The 27,204-nt window shown below is 46.3% G+C and overlaps 1 long non-coding RNA gene across 1 annotated transcript in view; it reads left to right on the top strand.

The window, feature by feature from the left end:
- LOC137840052 (uncharacterized) overlaps positions 1 to 23,718 on the top strand; it is a 40,035-nt gene extending 16,317 nt beyond the window's left edge. Inside the window, exons 2-4 of the long non-coding RNA XR_011086442.1 lie at positions 20,654 to 20,717; positions 23,399 to 23,470; positions 23,553 to 23,718. This is a non-coding gene — a long non-coding RNA (uncharacterized lncRNA). The remainder of the gene's footprint in view (positions 1 to 20,653; positions 20,718 to 23,398; positions 23,471 to 23,552) is intronic.
- The last annotated feature ends 3,486 nt before the right edge of the window (positions 23,719 to 27,204 follow it).

A 27,204-nucleotide genomic window follows, 5' to 3' on the forward strand; every position in this document is an offset into this window, starting at 1 on the left:
AATCATTGTTGCTGGGAACTACCTTTTGCATGCGAGAGCTGTGCATGTGTGTGCGTATATGTTAAAATGATGAACATTGGCTAAAGTTTTAGTATAAAAAAAATTTGCTAGACTGTGGTCTATCCAATTTGCACCGCAGAACAGAAATGATTTTGAAAGATAAAAATGAGAGGAAAAAGAGAGAAATCTGTTTGCAAGCAGAAACTAATCCACACTAGTGCATGTTAAGTGTCAAGCCCACATGAGAAATTCGAAGAAAAAAAATGACAGAACATGCTTTCAGGAATTGGAAGAAGCTAAATTGTGAATTTAAGATTTTGCAATGCTACATTTAATAGGAATAATTGATTGGTTGTGTTATAAGATTATACAAAATTCTAAATGCAAGCTAAATCTGAGAGATTGAGTTCTTCAAATTTAAAAACAAAGAAAAACTTCAGATTAATTTGCCAGTTGTTTGTTTTAGTTAAGTTTTTTTGAATTGGTGGATTGTTCTACCAGGAAACCTGAGTTGGAAATGATATATGAATGTTGTGTAGTGAGCTTGGATGAATTGGGACCAATGTGATAGAAAGACTCCTTTTTGGAGACTGCGTGTGAGATGCAAATGAACATTGATGAATGATAGCCTGAATGAAAAGAAATTACAGGTTGAATGGTTGAAGTTGTTGGCGACTACTATAGAAAATTAGTAGAGCGACTTTGATGAAAGAGTGATTTTGAGCAGGTTGAATGTTAGAAAGAAACACGTAGCTTTTGGATTGATAATTAACTAGAAAAAAACTGGAGAACCAGTAACACATGTAGATGTGTGAACTGAGAAATTGAGAAGCGTTTTGGAAAGAAAGTCAAATTAAATGATGATGGAATCGTATGTAGTAAAGAACGCATTCTCCCAAAAAGTTTGTCAAGGTGTGAGGCATGGGCGTTGCCAAGCCTCAAAAGGGGGGGGGAGTGAGTAGGACAGATAGTGGAAGATAGTAATAATACAACACTTTATGACAATGAATTTTCGAATACATTTGGTGTTATATTGTGGTAATTTTTTTGTTCTTGTGTAGATAGGTTAGCAACACGAGAGATTTAGAGATCCAAAAGAAAGACAGTTAAAAGAAAACATTTTTGATTTGGACAATTGCAGGCTAAACAGGAACATGAGAACGATAAGAACTACGAGGTGGGATCCAATTTCATTGGGGAGATAGAGAATTCACAGCACCATACTCTAAGTCACATTTTTGAGCAAGCATGACAATAACATGTGAGAGGTCAAGACATACAGATCAGGGCTCTATGTGGAAAGCAGACCTCGATGAGTTGATTTTCAATAATGATACTGAAGACAACATACTGTCCGATTAAATTGGAACTATAGATAAAATGTAGCTCAAAAATAGGATGAGTTGCAGGATTTACGATATAAAAACGAGACCGCTGTTATTAGAAGAATTTGAAGTTTGGTAAACAAACATTACCAGCAAATTGATGGAAGCAGCTACATTTGGAGATAGTCTTACAAGTGTTCAAACCAGCCTCTCATTCTCAGTGTCAGAGTCCCTGAAACCCAATCCGAGACTTCGCCTGCAGCCGTGAACAACCACAAAATGGTGCCTGGCTCTGAAGCACCTTTGACCTTTGGCGAAGGACAAGAAAAGACTGCTGTTGTGCTTGGAGGAGGACAAGTACACTCCGGAGGAAATACAACATCCTCGGGGACGGAAAAGACAGTGAAAAGCGGAGGAACTCACAATGATGAAAATTGACTCATTTGAACAATGGACTCATTCAAGAGTGATGGATGGGGTCGCTCTGAAGCAACAACAAAAGAACACCAACTTGATAGGGTGAAGTGCGGCAAAAAGATATGGACTTGGAGTGTCCGACAACCAAATCGCACTCCTTGCTACGGCGTTCCCAAATTTGGTGAAGCTTGGTTCAAAGTGGAAGGGAGGTTCATTGTGCACTGAGTTTGACAGAACTGAGGAGATTTGATAAATAAATAAATAAAAATTGGAAAAATACGTAGGGCTACAGATTATAATCAGAGATTGAACGGATTTGGATAAAACAAATAGGCTAAAACGGTAGGAAACAAGAGCAAGATCTTATATTTTGGCTCATCAAGCTTAAGACGTAGAGGTCGAGTTATATGAATTTTAGAACAGGGCCACCTACGACTGCACCGACATGAAAAAGTAGAAGTGAGAGAGCAGAGTATGGGATTATATGCTAAAACGTCTGCTATACATTTACCAATAGGAGATTCTATCAAGAGAAGCTACATGAGAGATGGATTAGAATCTCTTTGTCTGCGTGGGTGTGTGTGTGTGTTCACACCCTGTGTGGGTGCGAGCGTGTGAGGAGAAAGAAGGCATGGGTAAGACAATCTCTTTTAAACCAGGAGGCAATAAATGGGAACACCCCTGTCATAAATAGTTTTTGGTTAAAGGGAATCATTAGGAAGTGTTCAAACTCTTCCCGCAAACATTCCTATTTGCCAATTAAATGGGCACTACAATTGACTACGAGAGTTGCAAACAACAGATGAAGAGCAGTCCCTGGCAGATTATATGATCAGGACGCTCAAACTGTGTCAAAGACAAATTTACTGCCGCTTGATCTTTCCTCCTCACAGGTCGACAACCCCATCAATCCAGGAGACTGGGTCTACATCGAGGTCATCAAAGGAAGGGACTGGGCCAGCCACGACGGGAGGGACCATTCCAAGTCTTGCTGACTACACATGTTGCACCCAAGGTTGCAGGACCCACAAATGCATTAACGACGACTGCTCTCCAGGAGGAAACTGGATGGGAGCTTTGGACATCACCGCTGTGTGCCAGGATGAGAGAGCCATTTTCAAGGTGTAAGGGCACTACTACCAACATGGCTGCACCATCGGACGGGACCTACTTCGTCCAGAAGTTCAGAGGCACTGCCTCACCTGCATCCTATGAGTGCACGTGCCTGTTCAGTACGGATCATGGTTTTGTGGTCACAAGAGTTGTCCGATGCTGCCTGCCAACTGGACACGAGTGTGTGTAACAGACCTCACCTACAGACTAGAACATCATCAGCAGACGAAAACACGGGCACATATACAACTTCTTAGACGTGACAGTTGTGATGATGATAATGAGACGTGGATTGCGTAGATGCTGTTCTGTTGAGCATGTTTTACAGAAACTTGATGATTTGACCACCGAAAATGCTTCACAAGTGATGGATACAATGATGTACTGTTTCTGTGTTTTTCTTTTTATTTTTTATTGATAGCATTCTGGTCGCCTGTGGCAACGGGGCCGTGTAAGAATTTTCCTGCTAATAACATCTGGCCAGCAGGTTTTTCGCTTACACAATAAGTTTGATCTGGGGTGTTGAGGTAATGCCTCATCTTCACTGGAAGGTGTTGCTATCATTGTTTGTTGTTTTTATTTTTGCTGTTCTTCTTTCTTCATTATACATATATATATATATGTTTTTCTTTCTTACTTGTCTTTGTTGTTTGGGGTGACATAATCATATGATAAAACAGGAGGGAGATGTTAGGGTTTTCCAGGTTATCTTGATCCTATGATTATGTTGGAATGTAACCTGTAATACTTAAACTCGGTTGTCCTGTCTTAACAAAAGTAGTAGAACAAAGTGACTAGCTGCAGAGGAAGCAATCAAAGTTGTTTAGTTCACACAACATCGTGAAGGACCCCCTGCTGTGCTTTGATCAGCCAGGGGCTTCGGCCATTCGTCTACTCTGACCCCCACTCTCACCCCCACTCTGTTCCTCCTAATAAATATGCCCTTGCAGGAAGGAGACTGTTCAGACTTCATTCGATAATCGCTGTTCAGACAGCGACGAATGGACTCTCCACCTGCAGGTGTCTAAAAGAACTTGCTTGTCTCCTGTTTGGTTCTTGCAAAATAAGTTGGAGTGAGCAAATCTCTAACACAAAGGATGATAATAAGGTGGCTCCCTCCATTGACGACCTCTTGTTCCTGAACATCATGGAAAGGAACCTAAAGAAAGAAAAAGATATTAGCTGGGTGGCCCCGCTTCCATTTAAGTCACCAAGGCGTTGCCTCTCTGACAACAAAGTCCAGGCCACAAATCAACTTTCATTACTGAGACGGAGTCTTGAAAGGGAACCAGCGATGAAACAGCATTTCCTCACCTTCATGGAGAAGGTCTTTCGGAACAAACACATAGAAGTGGCCCCTCCTCTGAAAGAGAACGAAGAGCGTTGGTACATGCCAACCTTCGGCGTTTATCATCCAAAGAAGCCCGGCAACATCCGTGTGGTGTTCGACTCGAGCGCCCAGCATGGAGGAGTTTCACTGAATAATGTTCTGCTGACCGGGCCTGACCTTAACAATACCCTGCTCATGTTCCGAAAGAAGGCTGTGGCAGTGACAGCGGACATCGAACAAATGTTCCACTGTTGCCTCGTCAAGGAAGAGGACCGCAACTTCCTGAGGTTCCTGTGGTTCCGGGACAACAACCCATACAAAAACATTATCGAGTACTGCATGAGGGTCCACGTATTCAGGAGTAGTCCCTCCCCTGCGGTAGCCATCTACTGCTTCCGGCAGAGCAGAGAGAATGGGGACCCTGACGTCAAACAGTTTGTCAAACGGGACTTTTATGTGGATGATGGCTTGAAGTCGTTCCCTACAGTGGAAGCAGCAGTGGACCTGCTCAAGAGACCGCAAGACACTCTCTCAGAATCAAACTTGCGACTGCATAAAATCGCCTCAAACTATAGAGAAGTAGTGGAGGCCTTCCCAGCCTGAGACCACGCTACAGACTTCAAAGACCTCGATCTCGGTTCCGATGCACTTCCCATGCAGCACAGCTTGGGTCTCAACTGTGACCTAATGTCCGACACCTTCACCTTCAAGTTAGGCAACGAAGAGAAACCCTTCACCCGCCGAGGCATCCTATCTAGCATGAACAGCATTTACGATCCTCTCGGATTCATCGCCCCAGTCACCATCCAAGGCAAAGACATTCTCAGTAAACTAACAAAGGATCATAGTGACTGGGACTCGCCTCTCCTACAAGAGATGGAAGAGATGTGGATCACATGACGGTCTTCTTTAGACGACCTTGGCACCCTCCAGATACCTCGGACCTACGGAGAGATCTCTCTCTTAGTAATGTCACGCAGAGAGTTATGCGTCTTTTGCGACGCCTCAACTAAAGCAATCAGTGATGTAGCCTATCTTAGGCTAACAGATGCAGAGGACACCATCCACGTGGGCTTCGTTATGGGTAAGGCTAAGCTGGCCCCCATCCCCGAGCACACAGTGGCAAGACTCGAGCTCTGCGCAGCGGTTCTTGTAGTGGAACTTGCGGAACTCATGTCCTCAGAGATCGACATGCAACTAGACGAGACTACCTTATACAGCGACACAACCCTTCTCACCCAGAAGGTGAATGTACCTTCAACCCCAGTCGGTGACTGGATCAAAGACCTCCACAAGTCCCAGTGGCGCCAAGTCCAACATCTAGCCCAAACGTTTGTCCTTCTCAAAGACAATCAGGTCGTGAGAAACGAGTGGCCTCTGGGACTGATTACTCAGGTCTTCCCCAGCAACGATGGCATGGTATGTAAAGTTGAGGTCAAGGTCTCCAAGACAGGCGGGACAAAACTGTACCAGCTTCCCATCTCCTTCTTGCCCCTGATGAGAAACAGTAAGAACTGTGTGATGGACCTTTTTTAGGTTGTGGCAAAATGCCAGATGGGGAGTGTCATGTCTTTGTAGTCTGTGATCAGTGTTACGATGGAGTATGTTAGGGTTTTTCAAATTATCCTTATCGTATGATTATGTTGGAATGCAACCGGTAATAAATAACCTACCTTGTCTCATCCTACACAAGGTCGTAAAACATCCCCTGATATGTTTTGACTAGAGCACAAGGGCTTCCTATTCAGTCTACTCTTACCCCCACTATTTCTCTTAATAAATATGTCCTTGCAGTTGGGAGAGCCAGACTTCATTCTGGAGCGAGTGAACTCGCCACCTGCAGGTGTCTAAAAGTACTTGCCTGTCTCCCGTGTGGTTCTTGCAAAATAAGTTGGAGTGAGCAAATCTCTAACAGAGTAGGTCACGTGACTATAATAAGGAAGTAAGCGCATGTTAGTACGGTGTTGAAAGCAAACGCTGCTTGTTCTATTCTCTCCTGCAGTTCGGCAAAACTACTACCTACATTTTGTGTTATACAAGGCACCGTTGGTATGTACCTTTGTATAAGATTCAAGATTCAAGAGTTTTTTAATTCACCATGTTTGAGCGTGCCAAACAAGGAATTTGACTTCGGTAAATCCCAGCCTCTGTTCAACATTTAGGTGACAACACTCAGGACGTGAAAAATGGAAGATATTCTCAAACATGCCCTGATCTTAAACTCCCAAGAGGGCAAAGAAAAACTCAAAACTCCAGCTAGGGGAAATGAGAAACCTTGAGAAGAGACCACAGATGGGAGGGTCCCTCTTCTCGGGTGACCAGGCTGCAATGGATACAGAGAGGACACATAGTACAAACAGTGTAGACAAAAAAGTTATTATGTATCGAAATACATCCTTTGAGTTCTGAAATTATTATTATTATTATTATAGTTTTCTGTGATGTTAGACGATCTGTTGGGAAAGCGAACGTCATGTCGGTTAACATTGAGTTTCATGACTAACGTTAGTCATTCTCCTGTCGCCCTATTGTGGCCGTAGTCAATGTGTTCATGTGTAATAAATATGTTAATAATGATTCACTAATTCATAGATTTCATATTGATTTAATTCATTTAGTTTGTATGACTGATTATACAATGTGGTTTGTATTCTCCCAGTTTCACCCATTTCCTTGTTATTCAACCTGGAGTCCCTCTCCGTGAGTAGTCACCTTATCGTGGTGGAGGGGTTTGCGTGCCCCTATGATCCTAGGAGCCATGTTGTCCGGGGCTTCATGCCCCTGGAAGTGTCACCCATGGCAAAAGTGTCCTAGGTGAGGGGCCAAACAAAGCACGGCTCACCCAAGCCCCTTATGACGAAAAAGACAAATGGACTTCGTTTTCCCTCGCCCGGACGCGGGTCACTGCCCCCCCCCCCCCTCTGGAGCCAGGTCTGGAGGTGGGGCTCAAAGGCGAGTGCCTGGTGGCTGGGCCTTTGCCCACGGGGCCCGGCCGGGCATAGCCCGAAAAGAAAACATGGGTTCCCCTTCCCATGGGCTCACCACCTGTAGGAGGGGCCAAAGGGTCGGGTGCAAAGTGACCTGGGCGGCGGCCAAAGGCGGGGACCTTGGTGGTCCGATCCCCGGCTGCAGAGGCTGGCTCTTGGGACATGGAATGTCACCTCTCTGGTTGGAAAGGAGCCCGAGCTGGTGTGTGAGGCAGAAAAGTTCCGACTAGACATAGTCGGAATTGCCTTCACACATAGTTTGGGCTCTGGTACAAGCCCTCTCGAGAGGGGCTGGACTCTCTTCCACTCTGGATTTGCCCACGGTGAATGGCGTCGAGCAGATGTGGGCATACTTATTGCCCCTCGGCTGGGCACCTGCACATTGGGGTTCACCCCGGTGAACGAGAGGGTAGCCTCCCTCCGCCTTCGGGTGGGGGGGACGGGTCCTGACTGTTGTTTGTGTCTATGCACCAAACGGCAGCTCAGAGTACCAACCCTTCTTGGAGTCCCTGGAGGAAGTGCTGGAGAGTGCTCCTTCTGGGGACTCAATTGTTCTACTGGGTGACTTCAATGCTCATGTGGGCAATGACAATGAGAACCGGAAGGGCGTGATTAGGTGGAACCCACCCCCCCCCCCCCCCCCCCGATCTGAACCCGAGCGGTGTTCTATTATTGGACGTCTGTGCAGTTCGATAATCGACTTTGTAGCCGTGTTATCGGATTTGCGGCCACATGTTTTGGACACTCGGGTGAAGACAGGGGCAGAGCTGTCAACTTATCACCACCTGGTGGTGGGTTGGCTCCGATGGTGGGGGAAGATGCCGGTCCGACCTGGCAGACCCAAACGTTCTGTGAGTCAAAGTCAAAGTCAAAGTCTGCTTTATTGTCAATTTCTTCACATGTCAAGACACACAAAGAGATCGAAATTACGTTTCCCACTATCGCACGGTGACAAGACATAGTACACAATATACATACAAGTAAACAGCACAAAAAGTAAAAACAAGAAGGCAGAAACAATGAATAAATAAGAGCTTTGAATGAATAATAAATAAACAAATAACATAATAAATAAGGAGCAAAAATGGAGCAAGTGTGCATACAGCAGACAGTCAGAATATAGCGCAAAAGAACAGGACGTTATGCAGCCGAGGGTGGAGGGGGGAGAATGTTCAGGATCCTAACAGCCTGGAGTATGAAGCTGAATCATGGTCGTTGTGGGTGAGATGGGAGGTGTAAATGTCCTTCAGGGAGGGGAGTGAAGCACCAATAATCTTACCAGCCGTGTTCACTATGCGCTGCAGGGCCTTCATGTTGTATTCAGTGCAGCTACAACCCCACACAGCGATACAACTGGAGAGGATGCTCTCAATGGTGCCACGGTAGAATGTGGTCATAATGGCCAGAGGAACACTTGCTCGCCTGAGTTTCCACAGGTAGTACAGGGGGCGCTGAGTTTTCTTTGCCAGTGATGCAGTGTTGGTGGTCCAGGAGAGGTCCTCACTGATGTGCACCCCCTGGAATCTGCTCACTCTCTCCACCACAGCACTGTTGATGGTCAGTGGCAGGTGTTGGGTGTGACCCTTCCGGAAATCAACAACAATCTCCTTGGTCTTGTTGACGTTCAGCAGGAGGTTGTTGTCCCTGCACCACGTGGCCAGAAGGTCGACCTCCGACCTGTATTGAGTCTCGTCGCCCTCGGTGATGAGACCCACCAGAGTCGTGTCGTCGGCATATTTCAGCACACGGTTGCTGCTGTAAGTTGCAGTGCAGTCATGCGTCAGCAGGGTGAAGAGCAGCGGACTGAGCACGCAGCCTTGGGGGGCCCCCATGCTCAGCGTGATGCTGGCGGAGATATTGTCGCCAACACGTACTACCTGAGGCCTCTGACAGAGGAAGTCCAGTAGCCAGTTGCAGAGGTAGGTACTGAGGCCCAGCTTGTCAAGTTTGCAGATGAGTCGCTGTGCTACAATGGTGTTGAATGCAGAACTGAAGTCCACAAACAGCAATCTCACATACGAGTCCCTTCTTCCAGGTGGGTGAGGGCTGAGTGGAGGGCAGAGCAGATGGCATCCTCAGAGGACCGTTTGACTCGGTACTCAAACTAGAAGGGGTCTATGGTGGGGGTAGAATGGATCTGATGTGCTCCATGACAAGCTGCGCAAAGTACTTCATGATGATCGGTGTCAGTGCCACGGGGCGGTAGTCAGTCATTGAAGCAGGATGGACCAGGTTTCTTCGGCACAGGTACGATGGTGGCAGCCTGAAACATGATGGGACGATTACCTGCTGCAGGGAAATGTTAAAGATGTCCGTGAAGACACCCATCAGCTCCTCAGCGCAGTCCTTCAGCGCTCGACCTGGGATGTTGTCTGGGCCCGCCGCCTTACGGGTGTTGATACCGGCAAGCATCGTCCTCACGCTATCGGCAGAGAGGCACAGGGGCTGCTCGTGTGGAGGGGGAAGGGTCTTCAGCGGGCAAGTGCTGTTCTGAGCGTCGAAGTGAGCAAAGAAGCGGTTCAGATCGTTGAGCAGAGGGATGTTGCCCTCACAGCTCTGCGGCACGGGCTTGTAGTCCGTGATGGTCTGAATGCCTTGCCATAGGCTCCGTGCATCCCTGCTGTCTTTGAAGTGGGTGGTAATCTTGCAAGAGAATGCCTTTTTCGCTTCCTTGATGCTCCGGGACAGGTCGCCCCTCGCTGTTCTCATGCCAGCCTCATCCTCAGCTCTGAAGGCTTTGTCCCTGGCCCTCAGCAGCCTGAGGACAGCCCCTGTCAGCCATGGCTTCCAGTTAGCCCGAGTGACGATGTATTTTGTGTGGGTCACATCATCAATGTATTTCGTGATGTAAGAGGAAACAGAGTCAGTATACTCCTCTATGTCCGTCTGATTGTTGCAAGTGGCTGCCTGCTTAAACATTTCCCAGTCAGTTGTGTCAAAGCAGTCTCGAAGCGCATCAGAGGCACCCTCAGGCCACACTCTTACCCGCTTGTGAGCCGGCCTGGATGCTTTCACTCTTTGTCTGTATGCGGGCATAAGCATAACAGTGATATGGTCAGAAAGTCCAATATGGGGTTAGGGGGTGGCTTTGAAAGCCCCTTTATGTGTAGTGTAGACCAGGTCCAGGAAGCTGTCACCACATGTTGGAAAATTAGCATGCTGGTGAAGCCTTGGAAAAACAGACTTTAGGTTAGCATGATTAAAATCCCCAGCGAAGACGGTGAAACCGTCAGGGTGCGCTGTCTGTTGTTCACTGACAGCCTGGTATAACTCACTAAGAGCCGTGATCCTGTCGCTTTCAATGTTGGAAAGCGGGATGTATACCACGACTAGCAGAATCGCAGTAAATTCCCTTGGCAGGTAAAAAGGACGGCACTTAATGATCACAAACTCCGCCAGTGGCGAGCAGTGCTTTCATACAACTACAGAGTCCCGGCACCATTCGTCACGGATGTAGACACGGATTCCTCCTCCTCGCGATTCCCCCCCTTCACAATGGCCCGGTCTGCCCGATAGCACACTAGCTGCTCCAGATGCACAGCAGAGTCCGGAATGTTGACACTCAAGCAAGTCTCAGTGAACATGAGCACACAGCAAATACTCACTGTCCGGTTCGTAGATCTCACCAGTCGAATGTAATCCATTTTGTTGTCCAGCGATCGAACATTTGCCAGAAGAATGGAAGACACGAGTTTGGTTGGCCGCTAGCCTGGGCCGGATGCCTCCGCGCTTGCCTCTCTTCTGCCTCCTCGCACACTGCCTCCGACGCTTTCTATCCGGGGGAGGAGTAGCAGGCGAGTCCGGCGTTGTTTCAGGCCGGAGTAGTCCGAGTTCCTTTAATGTCTTTGTTTCAAAGTTCAGAACGCTGCAAAACTCGCTTTTGCCAATGTCGAGTAGAACCTGCTTGTAGCACGACGTAGGAAGGCAAGACGAACACATAAAACTGTCGGACAAACACTAACTAAACGAATAAAACACCGTTCGGGTGGGACAGAGAGAGGTAGCTGCGTGTGCACGGGTCTGTTGGGAACGTCTGGCAGAATACCCTGTAAGGAAGAGCTTCAACTCCCACCTACGTCCCGGGGGAGGCGGGGGACATTGAGTCCGAGTGGACCATGTTCCGCGCCTCCATTGTTGAGGCGGCCGACCGGAGCTGTGGCCGTAAGGTCATTGGTGCCTGTCGTGGCGGCAATCCCCGAACCCGCTGGTGGACACCGGCGGTAAGGGATGCCGTCAGGCTGAAGAAGGAGTCCTATCGGGCCATTTTGGCCTGCGGGATTCCGGAGGCAGCCGACAGGTACCGGATGGCCAAGTGGAACGTAGCTTCGGCGGTTGCTGAGGCAAAAACCCGGGCAGGGGAGGAGTTTGGCGTGGCCTTGGAGAATGACTTCCGGACGGCTTTGAGGAAATTCTGGTCCACCATCCGGCGTCTCAGGAGGGGGAAGCAGTGCAACGTCAACTAGGTTTACAGTGGGGATGGCGTGCTGCTGACCTCGACTTGGGACGTCGTGAGTCGGTGGGGAGAATACTTCGGAGACCTCCTCAATTCCACTGACACGCCTTCCATTGTGGAAGCAGGGCCTGCGGACTCCGAGGCAGACTCTCCAATCTCTGGGATCGAAGTCACTGAGGTAGTTAAAAAACTCCTCGGTGGCAAGACCCCGGGGGTGGATGAGATCCGCCCGGAGTTCTTAAGAGCTCTGGATGTTGTGGGGCTGTCATGGCTGACACGCCTCTACAACATTGCGTGGACATCGGGGGACAGTGCCTCTGGATTGGCAGACTGGGGTGTTGGTTTCCCTCTTTAAGAAGGGGGACCGGAGGGTGTGTTCCAATTACAGGGGAATCACATTCCTCAGCCTCCCTGGTAAGGTCTATTCAGGGGTGCTGGAGAGGAGGGTCCGTCGGGAGGTCGAACCTCGGATTCAGGAGGATCAGTGTGGCTTTTGTCCTGGCCGTGGAACAGTGGACCAGCTCTACACCCTCGGCAGGATCCTCGAGGGTGCATGGGAGTTCGCCCAACCAGTCCACATGTGTTTTGTGGACTTGGAGAAGGCGTTCGACCGTGTCCCTCGGGAGGTTCTGTGGAGGGTGCTTCGGGAGTATGGGGTGCCGAGCCAACGGATAAGGGCGGTTCGGTCCCTGTACCACCAATGCCAGAGTTAGGTTCGCATTTCCGGCAGTAAGTCCGATTCGTTCCCAGTGAGGGTTGGACTCCGCCAAGGCTGCCCTTTGTCACCGATTCTGTTCATAGTTTTTATGGAAAGAATTTATAGCCGCAGCGTAGGCGTTGAGGGGGTCTCGTTTGGGGACCTCAGCATTGCGTCTCTGCTTTTTGCAGACGACGTGGTGCTGTTGGCTTCTTCAGGCCATGATCTCCAGCTCTCACTGGAGCGGTTTGCAGCCGAGTGTGAAGCGGTCGGGATGAGGTCAGCACCTCCAAATCCGAGTCCATGGTCCTCGATTGGAAAAGGGTGGAATGCCCTCTCCAGATCGGGGATGAGATCCTGTCCCAAGTGGAGGAGTTTAAGTATCTTGGGGTCTTGTTCACGAGTGAGGGGAGGATGGAGCGCGAGATCGAAGGGCGGATCGGTGCAGCGTCAGCAGTAATGCGGACCCTGTACCGGTCCGTCGTGGTAAAGAGAGAGCTGAGCCAAAATGCAAAGCTCTCAATTTACCGGTCGATTTACGCTCCTACCCTCACCTATGGTCACGAGCTATGGGTCGTGACCGAAGGAACGAAATCTCGGATGCAAGCGGCCAAAATGAGTTTTCTCCGCAGGATGTCTGGACTCTCCCTTAGAGATTGGGTGAGAAGCTCGGTCATCCGGGAGAGACTCGGAGTAGAGTCGCTACTCTCCCACGTTGGGATGAGCCAGATGAGGTGGCTTGGGCATCTCATCAGGATGCCTCCTGGATGCCTCCCTGGGGAGGTGTTCCGGGCATGTCCCGCCAGTAGGAGACCCCGGGGACGACCCAGGACGCGCTGGAGAGACTGTGTCTCTCAGCTGGCCTGGAAACGCCTTGGGATCCCCCGGGATGAGCTGGACGAAGTGGCTGGGGTGAGGGAAGTCTGGGAGTCCCTCCTAAAGCTGCATCTTATGAGCAACTCTCGTAATGCATTAGCGGATTTAATGCTGGAGGTGCGTGCTTTTGTGGAAGAGCCCCTTATAACTCGAGGTTCAAACCCCCTCTCTTGGTGGCAAATTACAGGTGTGGTTTATCGCAGATTTTCTCATGTGATGAAAAAGAGACTGCATTATGGCTACATTTGTCCCATCTGAGAGGATATTCAGTAAGATGGGGCAGATATTATCAGAGAGACGAAATCGACTGAGCTCATCAAAAGTTAGTCAGCTTGTATTTTTAAATGCAAATCTCGAGTAAAAGCAAAAGAAATTACAATGTATGTCCATTCATCAAGTTTTTTTTTTCATGTTTACATTTTGTTTTACAATGGAGGATAAAATATTGAAAAGGCAGCAACAGCAATGTCTAAATATTCTATATTAATTTTATACTAATTTATACAAACATAGTTGCTCCATCAGAGCACAGACACGGCACACATGTTCACGTTTATTTGACTATTTTGATGTGTTTGCGCCTTTTATAACTGGATCATTTTGGTCACTTTTTTGAATTTTCTACTGTGCCCTCCCCTGCCATCATGAAAAGGGGAAAAAACAAATTCGATTGTCATATTCATCAAATTGTTTTTATTATAAACTTGTCAAACGCACCTCTCGGATTAAGGTGCCCCCGGCTTCCCAGTAACGGGTTTGTTTTAGCCGGGTTCGGAGATTCGTCCGTAATCTAACCACCCGAGTTAAATTAACTCCTCCGGAATCAATCTAATTTCTGTACGACGCCAAACCCTCTCAAGTCACCCGAAGCTCGTGCCGAGTAACTCAATTCGAGGCAGGACTTCGAAGTGACCGCATCGTATTGATGGCTCCCCGCTAATGTTTGAAGTTCTTATTTGTTACGGATATTTTTTAGATGTCTTTGTTAAGACCTCAGGGATTCGTTTGTATAGCGCACCCAAGCACTAGTTTTGCCGAAGTAAAGGTTGATATGGGTCCGTTCCACTTGGTCGCTCATGCAGCGAGCCGACCAACTTTTTTATTCGAAAGAGAATCGAATTAATAAAAGTGTGACAATAATAGCATTTAAGAAGAAAATTAATGCACTTTATATGATTAATTTTAACTTCGTATACGCAGATCTAGCTCTTAACCGTCGGAGTTCTTCACCCCTCTTAATTGCTTTAAAAAGAATAACAACTTATTCTAAACCGGATAAAAATGTCGTGCTCTGTTTAGATTTGCCCGATAATTAATTTGGAAGGCAAGTCTATTTTTTGATCGTGTCCCGTTTAACTTTTGACGCGGCCCGACAATTTTAGGAACTGGGCCGCGTCCGACGGGCAATCGAAATACTTTTATTCTCCTCCAATTCCAATGATTTATTTTAACCGTCGTCGTTATTTTATTTAGAAGAAGTAAATTTCCAACAATTCACTTTTAACGAAATCCACTCCTCCCTTAAATATTTACGAAAGTTATTTAATTCTCCAACTTCCTCGGAGTTACTTTTTCCGCGGCCCGTCAAAAAGGGGAAGCGGGCCTGAGCCTTTCAAATAGTTAGATAACTTTCCGTTCTACACAAAACCAATAATCTGATTTAAACACTTCCTTTAATTTATTCAAACGAAACAACTTTCGAACGGATCGAAATTTACTCGTGGCTCAAATAACTACGGAAGTTATTTAAGTCTCTAACTTGTTCGGAGTTCCTTTTTACGCGGCCCGTCTAAAAGGGGAAGCGGGCCTGAGCCTTCGGTTGCATATTCAGTACAAATCCGCGCACAACGAAGTAAGTAATATACAAAACACATTTATTGAAGAAACATGGAATAGAATTACAAATCTCAATTACTCCAGAAACTGAACAATTTCACTCACTGATACCCGTGTTAATAAAATCATTCAATCCCAGAACAATTCGATTGCAAAACACAGTTCATAAAAAAGGGAAGAGGTAAATACCAGTTGCGTGCTATTTTTGGTGGAAGCAAAGTCGAGTGATCAGTTCGATCTCGCTTCTAAAATCCAAATTAGAGAAACAGGCTGGCCACGAGGAAGCCGGCGGCCCGATGACTATTCCCCCCTCTCGCTAAAATACATAAAAACGGTCATCCTCACCAATTTCTCGTTTAAAGTTGCCCAGTCCAATTTTTAGGAGTAAATCCAAGTTAATTTTAGTCCAGTGATCCTGCGTCTCACACAAAGATCTTTGGGACTTTGGAAAAAATCTTGAAAATCCTCCGGGCCTCTTCACGTATGAGAGCTCTTTTGGGGGAAAAAGCCCTGAAGCTGCTCCTGCAGGACCTTTTATAGACCTCTCCGTCCCCCCCCCCTCCCCTTTCTTTTCTCCTGTACTTTCCCTATAGGGTAAGACTGCCCAGTTTTCCCACGCCTATAGAAGGGACTGGCCAGCTTTCTCACGCCTATAGAGGGAACTGGCCAGTTTTCCCACGCCCATAGATGGAACTGGCCAGCCTCCCCACGCTTTGTTATCTGTGGCCTTCAGCAGCTGTTTCCGCCCTGACCACGCAGTACTTTCCACCAAATGCACAGCTAGTGGTAAAACCTTTCACTTCCCCTTTTCACCCTTGACCTAATTTATGTCACGCCACTATTCTCATAGTGACGGGTTTCTTGATCGAATTGACAAATAATATTGCTTAAAGCGGTTACAGAATACATTTTTAGCCAAGCAAAGAAATAAAAATAAAAATCACATTTGTGCTTCCCCAAACAATTTATGTCACGCCACTATTCTCATAGTGACGGGTTTCTTGATCGAATTGACAAATAATATTGCTTAAAGCGGTTACAGAATACATTTTTAGCCAAGCAAAGAAATAAAAATAAAAATAACATTTGTGCTTCCATGCGTGACTCACACTCTGACACCGTGTTCCTTTTTTATATCCATTTTGGTCTGGCGCCATCTTTTGGACAAATTTGGAATTTCAGCTCTGCCAATTTATTCCTGTGAACAATCCATATTCTACCATTTGCACCATCTCTACCCCCATGTTACATGACAAACTTTATAATATTAAGTCATTTTCCTTTTAATTTCAGTAGTTTTGTATTATTTTGTACCAAAATCGCTGAATTTTTATAGTTATGCTAAAACCGAAAACGAGTCGCTCGCAGGAGGCAACTTCCTGCCTTGCCTCCTCTGAGGATTGTGTAATCACACGGCTGCCTATGCTGACAGGCTATGCAGTTAGACTGAACTGCTGTCTGTCTCTATGTCGCTGCTTAAGTGTTCAAACACTAATTATAATAATTAACTAATTTTGGTAACTCAGCTGATGTATATAATATTTAATGTTTTTTGTCATCTGTCTGTAACGTCTTGTTTCAAGAGATCCAACGGAGGCAACGAAAAAAGTGCTCTCGCCTTATGGCAGGGGGCGCTAGTGATCTCCAGTTCAAATTTACAGTGAACAACTGAGGAGCAGTTGTCCATTCATTTCGTTTTACATTTGTTTTTTTTTGTTTTTTTCATTTTTACATTTTGTTTTACAATGGAGGATTAAATATTGAAAAGCGAGCAACAGCAATGTCTAAATATTCTAGATTAATTTTATATTAATTTATACAAACATAGTTGCTCCATCAGAACGCAGACATGGCACACATAGCTTGGTAACTTTTCTATTACACATAAGGCAGAGCTCATGGACATTGGCCTGGCTCGTCAGTGGGGAATTGACTTCCTGCCTCTGAGCCCCTCCATTCCCGCACGTGCCATTGATGGCCGTCTGATTGGCGAGGTGGCTTTCGCGACGGAACCAGTTAAGTTACTGCTCTCCGGCAATCACCATGAAACCATCCAGTTTTTAATTCTTTCCCTCCCAGGACAGCAGCTCATTCTGGAGCCCCGCCCAGGTACAGTGCCGACATCTCCAATGTCCCAGCGTTGTATCACGAACTCAAGGAGGCTTTTAGTAAAGCCAGGGCCACTTCTCTTCCCCCACACCGGTCCAACAATTGCACCATCGATCTGTTGCCCGGCACCTCCCCTCCCAAGGGACGCGTCTACTCCCTGTCCGCTCCGGAGCAGGACTATGGAGGAGTACATCCGGGAGTCCCTGGCGGCCGGTATCATACGGCCATCCTCTTCGCCTACTGGAGCGGGTTTCTTCTTTGTAAAGAAGAGGGAGGGCACGCTCCGCCCGTGCGTCAACAACCGGGGAATAAACGAAATCACTATAAAGAACCGATACCCTCTGCCTCTTCTTTCTTCCGCCTTCGAGAGCCTTCAGGGTGCCACCATCTTCACAAAGCTGGATCTTCGCAATGCCTACCACCTGATCCGCATCTGGGAGGGAGACGAGTGGAAGACGGCTTTCAACACCCCGAGCGGACACTACGAGAACTTGGTAGTTCCATTTGGGCTCACCAATGCCCCAGCGGTTTTCCAGTCCTTAATAAATGACGTTTTACGAGACATGCTGGACAAATTCGTGTTCGTTTATTTGGACGACATCCTCATCTTCTCCCGCTCGCTCCCTGAGCACATCAGGCATGTTCGGGCGGTGCTGCGCCACCTCCTGGAGAATTGGTTCTACGTAAAGGCAGAGAAGTGCGAGTTCCACGCCCCCTCTGTCAAATTCCTCGGCTACGTAGTGCGTGAGGGATCCATCAAAATGGACCCCGGGAAGGTGCAAGCGGTCACGTCATGGCCTGTTCCCGAGGCACGCAAGCGGCTGCAATAGTTCTTAGGATTCGCAAACTTTTATCGCCGCTTTATCGGTGGATACAGCACGGTGGCCGCACCCCTCACCGCCCTTACCAGCCCCGCCTCCCCGTACAAATGGACGGAACGGGCAGAACAGGCATTTCGGGAGCTTAAGAGGAGTTTCACATCCGCTCCCGTCCTCCGAGTTCCCGAGCCCGACAGACAGTTTGTGGTCGAGGTGGACGCCTCGAACGTTGGTGTTGGGGCGGTGCTGTCCTAGCGTAGCCGCCAAGACGATCGTCTCCACCCGTGCGCTTTCTTTTCTCACCGCTTGTCAGCCTCAGAACGGAACTATGATATCGGAAATCGGGAGCTCCTCGCCTTCAAGTTGGCCCTGGAGGAGTGGCGGCATTGGCTGGAGGGCGCCACCACTCCGTTCATTGTCTGGACCGACCACCGCAACTTGGAGTATCTGAGATCGGCCAAGAGACTGAACACGAGACAAGCACAGTGGGCTCTGTTCTTTGACCGGTTTGAGTTTTCTCTTTCCTACAGACCAGGTTCCCGTAAGGTGAAGGCGGACACCCTGTCACGTTTGTTTCCTGGTGGGGAGGAGGGACAGGGTCCACCTCCCACTATCCTCCCGAGCTCGGTTTGGGTGGCATCTCTTTCATGGGAGATTGAGCGCCGAGTGGAAGCCGCCTGGTGCGATCAACCCAGCCCCAGCAACTGCCCGGAGGGTTGCCTGTTCGTCCCTGAAGGCCTGCGGTAGTCCGTCCTGCAATGGGTGCACGACTCACGCCTGGCCTGTCATCCCGGGGCTTCCCGCACGAGGTTATTGGTTCTTGTCACAAGCCTAGTGTGTGCTGCAATATTACCGTATTTTCCAGACTACAAGTCGCTCTGGAGTACAGGTTGCACCAGCTGTAAAAATGCATAATAAAGAAGAAGCAAAAAACATGTCGCACCGGAGTACAAGTCGCATTTTTGGGAGTACAGACATGAATAGGCAACAACAGGCTAAACAATACGCTATGCTAACGTTACATGAACACAAATGAGCTGAGAACAAGCCTGGCGTAACATATTAACAGTTATTCAAATAAGTATAAAATAAATAACACGTTTATCAAACCATTGTTGGATTTTGTCCACAATTTAGGGAGCGCGTTATCTGCGCCTCCCGGCTAAAGCCATTGCCAATCACCTGTTATCCAATTTACTCACTGCGTGCTCGTTTGATTTCTTCAGATTTAGGAAAATGCTAAGACACTGAAGCACAAATTAGACTTACACAGGTTGGTTGAGCTCAATCACAATTCTTGTTCAAAAAGCTCTGTTTTCAGGAAAGTACAATACAGCGCTGGGCCCTTAAAGAGCGGAAAGTCTTCATTCAGAAAAGGCAATGTTTAAGGTTCTTTGATCAGCTTATATTCAGTTGCACATTGTAGGCTGAGATTGATGGGTGATGAGTCTTTGGGGTGGGGCAAGTTCGCCATGGGAGTGGGTGCTGGTTATGGGCGATTCGGTGTGTGTGGGGGCTGTTGTCTTCCGTCCCGTCTTTCGGCCTTGGCGATCATCTTTGGCTGAGTCCTTGGCTGGCTCCCTCTGGCATCTGCTGGTTTTATCTCCACGTGACTTTCCTGTGAACATTCTTCTCCAATCTTGGACATACACTGTCGTACCTCATTCTTTCTTTGTTAGGCAAAATATTTCCCTCTGTGCAGAGCGTTCAGTAGTAATAAAAAACTGGCGTCTAGCATTAGTCAAAACATAAGATACAATCAAGTACTGTGTTTAGACTAGTGTGGCCACATAGAACATATTGATTTAGAAAATTTCCTAGTAGACTGTCCTTTTAGGTTGAGGTTCTGGGGTGGTTATGCTTGGTGGAAGTCTTACGTAAAAAAAAAAAAAAAACATCACTACTGAACCCTCCAACCCCCAAAAAGGCATGTTTGTTGAGCCATTAAAATGTAATTGTCCATGAAAGCATGACATTTTCAACACTTTTAGTGGGTCAATTTGTAAAACTTCGGAGGCCGAACCTCGCGAGATGAGCCAAAAGAACCCGAGAAAACCCAACCGCGCGACCCCGATGCCGACTGACTCCGTTCGCTATTGTATTTTCGTTACTTTGAAGATTGTATTAAGCCCTAATCATGCCTCCAAAGAAAGCAAGTGGGAGCAGTAAAGCCATCCTAAAACACAGACGCTCTTAAAGCAATGCGACAGTGAGTGCCCGGCGCGCAGAGGTTGCGCAATCGGACCAAATTAAGCTCCCTGCGCACTGAGGTCAACTTAAATTTTGGAAAGTACATCAGGACAGTATAAATATTTTCTAAATTTCAGCGACGGCTCTGTCACAATAATGCGACCAGCGCGGTGCAGTTGCGCGGTGCAGTTGCGTGGTGCAGTTGCGCGGTTGGCGGCGCGCTACGGTTGCGCGTTCGGCAGTGCGCGGCAGTTGCGTGTTCGGACAAAAATGCGCAAATGAAAAAATGCTTAGAAAAGACGTTTTTTTTTTTAAGTCTTGGAACGGATACATTTTTTTCCCATTATTTGTAATGGGAAAAATATATTCGGGAATTCGACCGATTAACTTCTCGAACCACCTTCTGAAACGGATTGTGGTTGAAAACCGAGGTTTGACTGTATTTGTATTAATCAATGGAAACACTGTTTTTTAAATTATTATTTTTATTTTATTTTTAAAGCTCTGCGAGCAACCGGATCATCGGAGCCAAGGACCACGCTTCCGTACAGATCAACATAGCAGAGGTAATCTTTTTCCAACTTACCGTATTTTTGGCACAATAAGGCACTTGGGGTTAAAAGGCACAATTGCAGGGTCTGTTTTGTATTTAATCCACACATAGAGCGCATTATCGGGCCTATTTATGGCATGACTTATGGTAAACAAAAAGTTATAGGACCAAGACACTGAGATTGGTTGTACTTTATTCTACTGTTTAACCATGTACTCTGTGTACTCACATTATTGTTAATAGATATTTATATGCAAATCCGTCCAAGTCCATGACTTCTGTATCCAAATTAAACAATTGGGCAAGTTTGCCGTGAAACATGCCAAGTTCCATATTGTCTTGTCGTCACGTTGCTCTTCTGCAATGATCCTGGCTTTCCAGAAAGCTCTAATTGTGCCTTGTAAGCAGTGTTCCCTCTAATTTTTCAAGTGACTGTGCAAACACACAAGCTCCCTGTGCACACTGTGGACCACTGTGTGCAACACCAGAATGAATGAATGAATGAACAAACAAACAAATAAATAAATAAATAAATAAATAAATAAATAAATAAATAAATATTGTCAATGAGAACTTTAACTTGCTCGGGGTCGGATTTTGTTTTCCTTTTCTGTCGATCTTTTGCGTTCTTTGCAATAACGTACCGATCCGCTCTCCCATCTTGAGTCTTTGTACAATTCCAACAGCTTTCAAATGACATTTCTGCTGAATGTGACGCGCGAGGTAGTCCAACTTCCATTTCTTCCGTATTTTTCCCTCCGTAAACTCGCCCGCCACTTTGGCTTCACTGCATGTTTTGCAGAGGAGACCTTTCTCATTCAAAAAGAGAAAATCTCACCCAGTTTCACTGTTTCCTCTTGTAGTTGCACACACTCCAACAGCCATCCAAACTTAAAAGAAGCATCTCTTATTTATTTTGGCTTGGCGAGTGGATGTGTCGCTGCTCATTCGTTTCGCCATGATTAGCTAATTTAGCATTTGCATCACTTGACTCTGCCGCACTGCATGGATAGGCAGGACACATATGTGTCATACATATACTATGTAGCCTAAGTGAAACATATCATTGGCTGGACAACTGTCAATTACTGATTTACACTACAAAAAGGCACAGAAAGAAAATCATTCATCCACTTAATTAGATTAGAGTACGTCTAACAGTAGATCTTAATCAATCAGTTTATGCTGAATTGTATTTTGTGCGCAGCATGTAATTTCATGTGCGCCAAGACTGCACGACCAGTCCGCAATTGCGCAGCTTAGAGGGAACACTGCTCGTAAGCACGTCTCTTTGTCTATGCCAGGGTTCGGCAACCCAAAATGTTCAAAGGGCCATATCGGCCCAAAAAAAACAAAAAACATACCTGTCTGGAGCCTTAAAAATCTAAAAGCCTTTTATAATGCAACATAGTGTCAATACATAAGTTGTATGCCTATTATTAAAATAATCTAAAGAAAAATAGTGGTGTCAATTTGATCACTTCTTCTTGCGGCCCATTAGAGTTCACGTACTTGCATAGCAGCGGTGTCTGTTCGATATCGGTCGCGTCACTCGACTCACCCATCACAGGCAATTGAAAAAGCTGTAGCTGAATTGATGTCCTTGAGCTTGAAAGACTGCATCCATGCGGTTCGACAATGATTCATATTGATGAAATCATCAGGAAAGAATGCAGTCTTGCGTGCCTCTCAAGAGTTCAAGATTTTTTGGTTTTGTCTTCCAAGCGTCCGCCATCATTCTACCCCAAACATGCTCAATGATGTTCGTGTCTGGTGACTGGGCTGGCCAGTACTGGAGCACCTTGATCTAGAACAAGGGCGTTCTATTCAGCCTACTCATACCCCCACTCTGTTTCTCTTAATAAATATGCCCTTGCAGGAAGGAGGGTTCAGACTTCATTCCTTCAATGGGTGAAATCTCCACCTGCAGGTGTCTAAAAGAACTTGCTTGTCTCCCGTGGTGTTCTTGCAAAATAAGTGTGAGTGAGCAAATCTCTAACACCAATCATAAAAGGTGTTAGAGTTGTGCTCACTCTAACTTATTTTGCAAGAACCACACGGGAGACAAGCAAGTCCTTTTAGACACCTGCAGGTGGAGAGTTCACTCGCTCAGGAATGAAGTCTGAAAACCCTCCCAACTGCAAGGACATATTTATTAAGAGTGGGGGCTGGTGTAGACTGAATAGGAAGCCCAAAACATATCAGGGGGAACTTTTACGACCTTGTGTAGGATGAGACAAGGTAGGTTATTTATTACCGGTTGCATTCCAACATAATCATCCGATAAGGATAATCTGAAAAACCCTAACAATTGGGAAGAGGTAGCTAATATTTCTTGACATTTTAGTATGTTGATATTGCCTTCTAACTTGCAAAGGTTTTGCTAGGATTGGGTGTATTGTATGACAAGCCGACAAAACTTGGTTTGCCAAACTCTGACCTTTCTGTGTTCATTAAAAGATCAATATTTCTGCAGTGAAGCAAATTTATTTTCATACATTACACCTCATTTGGGTGAGTCAAAGTCAGGTTATAAGCCATTGTTTCTACAACATGGACAAGCGACAGAACTTCTGTCAGACACTGTATATAGTTTGTCCTTGTTCAAGCTCTATGTACGTTCTGTATTGTATGTAATGTGGACGTATTTCTATGTATGAAATAAAGTCATTCATTCAACTATGTCTGCTACAGGTGGACAATGTCACGGGTCGTTTCAACGGTCAGTTCAAGACCTATGCCATCTGTGGCGCCATCCGCAGAATGGTGAGTCATCCTGGATTGTGTTCAATGGTTCAAATGCTTGTGGTTTTTTACATGTGTGTGTTCTCTCCTAAATGCAAAACAGGGGGAGTCTGATGATTCCATCCTCAGGCTGGCAAAGAATGATGGTGTTGTTGCCAAGTAAGATGACATTTTTGTCATCAGCACGTATCTTGTGTTATAATGTGCATTTTTCTCTCCATAGGGACATCTGAGTGATATCTTTAAAATAAAATGTAACAAAATCTAAATGCTTTATTGGTCCTGGTTTTTATTTTATTTTTTTTTAGCGCATAGAGCACATTTGTTTTGTTTGTTTTTTAAAGTCCATTAGATTACAATTACAAAGTGAATAATTATCCCAGTAAAAATACTGAATTTTTGTCCTGTCATCCGTACATACATCATCTACCGATTATCTGGAGGTTGGGCCGTAGAGGCAGCATTTTCAGCAAGAAAGCCCAGACTTCCTTATCTCCAGCCACTTCTTCTAGCTCTTCCCGATGTATCCCAAGGAGTTCCCAGGCCAGCTGGGAGTCGGGAGCTGTGTCCAAATTCACAGGGTGCGTTCTCCGAAGGCCGTTTTTTAGGATGCATGACGTAACTTTCGGCGTGACTCAGCTGCCCAAGTAGTTGAAACGCAGGGATGTTTTTTCACTTGTTGAATATGAACGTAACAGTTAAAATCCACCTGTTTTTCACCATCTGAACGGGTGGCTATTTTGCTCACCAGTTTTCTAAAGCTGAACTGCGATTGTTTTTGACTTGAGACCTGGCAACTGTGATGTCATTTTTAGTCGGCAGCGAGTGGCAATATGGTTGCCCCCCTGTGATGGATAAGAACGAGTGAATTTTGTTACTTATCTCATTCCAAGGACGCAATATTAATAAGAATGATGTATTTCGGCTCCTGTGGGCATATATAACATATTTTAAAGAAAATGTTGGGTTGAGTTACCCTTTAATAGGAGTGGAGCGCACTCTTGCTCTCTGAACATGCCTACTCACAGAGTAGTGCTACTTTGCTGGAGCACATCCTCGCACTCTGGGCAGTAGTCATGGACACCCTGAACTGGTTGTCACCAAATCGCGGGACACACATAGACGAATAACCATTAACACTCAAACCTACAGACAATTTATAGTCGTCAGTCGGCCTACCATGCACGTCTATTCAACATTGGAGAACATTGGAATACCAGGAGGAAACCCAGGCAGGCATGGGGAGAACATGCGAGCTCCACTCAGAAAGTCCGTAGCCGAAATCGGACCCACAACCTTTGCATTGTAAGGCAAACATGCTAACCAGTGCTCCACCATGCTGCCAAATAAAAAGTTTTACTGGGTTAATTGTAGTACATACTGTTGGGTTGACAACATTTATCTGAAATCAATCTCAGAGGCGGTAGGTCTTTTTGGCTTAGCGTTTTCTTCTGCGCAGAAGGGCGCACCCCAAACACACGCAACAAGTGTGGCTGAGATCCGCGCTCTGCTCGAATGTAGCCGTGCCTTTTATTGAGAGAGTTCACTTCTCGAACCGCCTTCTGGAACGGATTGTGGTCGAAAACCGAGTTTTGACTGGATTGTCAATGAGAACTTTAACTTGCTCGGGGTCGGGTTTCGTTTTGTGTGACAGTTCGTTCCTTTTCTGTCTGTCTTTTGCGCTCTCTCGCAATAAAGCAATAAAGTAATGTGCCATCTTGAGTCTTTGTACAATTCCAACAGCTTTCAAATGACATTTCAAGATTCAAGATTCAAGAGTTTTTTATTCGCCATGTTTGAGCATGCCAAACAAGGAATTTGACTTCGGTAAATCACAGCCTCTGTTCAACATTTAGGTGACTAACAACAACACTCAGGACATGTGAAGAACGAAAGATATTCTCAAACACCCCCTGATCTTAAACTCCCAAGAGGGCAAGGAAAAACTCAAAACTCCAGCTAGGGGAAATGAGAAACCTTGAGAAGAGACCACAGATGGGAGGGTCCCTCTTCTAGGATGACCAGGCTGCAATGGATGCAGAGAGGACACATAGTCCAAACAGTGTAGACAAAAAAGGTGTGGCAAGCGGGATGTTATTGCACAGTAATGACTCTGAGACTCTAAGAGTGGTGTGAGTTCATCAGAGCGACAGCCTGGGGGAAGAAGCTGTCTCTGTGTCTGCTGGTTTTAGTGTACAGAGCTCTATAACGGCGTCCGGAGGGGAGTAGTTCAAACAGGCTGCAACCTGGGTGCGAAGGGTCTGTTGAGATGTTACTTGCACGTTTCCTGGTCCTGGACAGGTACAAGTCTTGGATAGATGGGAGGTTGATTCCAATTATCTTTTCTGCAGTCCTTATTGTCCGTTGCAGTCTGTGCTTGTCTTGTTTGGAGGCCGATCCAAACCAGACAGTGATGGAGGTGCAGAGGACAGACTGGATGATGGCAGTGTAGAAGGTCTTCAGCAGCTCCCGTGGCAGGTTGAACTTCTTGAGCTGTCTCAGGAAGTACAGCCTCTGCTGGGCCTTCTTCCGGACATTCTGCTGAATGTGACGCTTGAGGTAGTCCAACTTCCGTTCCTTCCATATTTCTCCCTCCGTAAACTCGCCCGCCACTTTGCCTTCAATGCATGTTTTGCAGAGGAGACCTTTCTCATTCAAAACCTGGTGATCCTGAAAGGGGGATCCTTCCATCTGTGGTCCCTTCTCAAGGTTTCTCATTTTCCCCTGGCAGTTTTTTTTTTGAGTTTTTCCTTGCCCTTTTGGGAGCTTAAGATCAGGGGATGCCTATTCATGTCTGTACTCCCAAAAATGCGACTTGTACTCCGGTGCGACATGTTTTTGCTTCTTCTTTATTATGCATTTTTACAGCTGGTGCAACCTGTACTCCAGAGCGACTTGTAGTCTGGAAAATACGGTAATATTGCAGCACACACTAGGCTTGTGACAAGAACCAATAACGTGTTAATAAATAAACGTGTTATTTATTTTATACTTACTTGAATAACTGTTAGTATCAGGGATGAGAACGGAAAATGTGAAAAAACACTGAAAAGTAGCCAGTGTCTGGGGGCCGTATGCCCCCATTAGGGGGCCGCAGGGGGCCAGGGGCAGCGCCCCGGAGGGGGCCCAGGGGGGCAAAGCTCCTGGATTTTGGCAGTGCTCGTTTAAGGCGGTTCCAGAAAGAGAGCAACGCAGAGACTCACCGTAACCGACAAGAGGACGACGAAAAGGACAGGCCACCCCTTCTTCTTCTCTGATGGTATGACGGTTGACGGCAGTTAGCATCCGTTGCGGCCACACATCAAAAACGTAAAGTCTAAAATTTCAAGAAGCATGGCAGTCATATACAAAGCAAAAGAATTACTGGATTATCATTCACTTCGTACACTTTATTGTTCTCTTGTCTTGCCCTGTGCTGAGGTTTGGGGGAATACTTATACAACTTCACTACAGCCACTTATCATTCTGCAGAAAAGAGCAATAAGGACTATTCATAAAATCAACTACTTGGAACACACAAATCCACTTTTCATACAATCCAAACTATTAAAATCCACTGACATAGTATCTTACCAAACAGCAATAATCATGTATAGCAAGTAAGCAAAACAACTACCAGAAAATATCCAAAACTTATTTAGGAATCGGGAGGGAGGTTATAAGTTAAGGGGGAATCACAACTTCAAAATCTTAAACATAAGAACAACCTTAAGAAGTTTCTGCATCACTGTAACTGGGGTCAAACTATGGAACAA

The sequence above is a fragment of the Syngnathus scovelli genome, unplaced genomic scaffold (genome assembly GCF_024217435.2).
Source record: "Syngnathus scovelli strain Florida unplaced genomic scaffold, RoL_Ssco_1.2 HiC_scaffold_68, whole genome shotgun sequence".
Classification (NCBI taxonomy): Eukaryota; Metazoa; Chordata; class Actinopteri; order Syngnathiformes; family Syngnathidae; genus Syngnathus; species Syngnathus scovelli.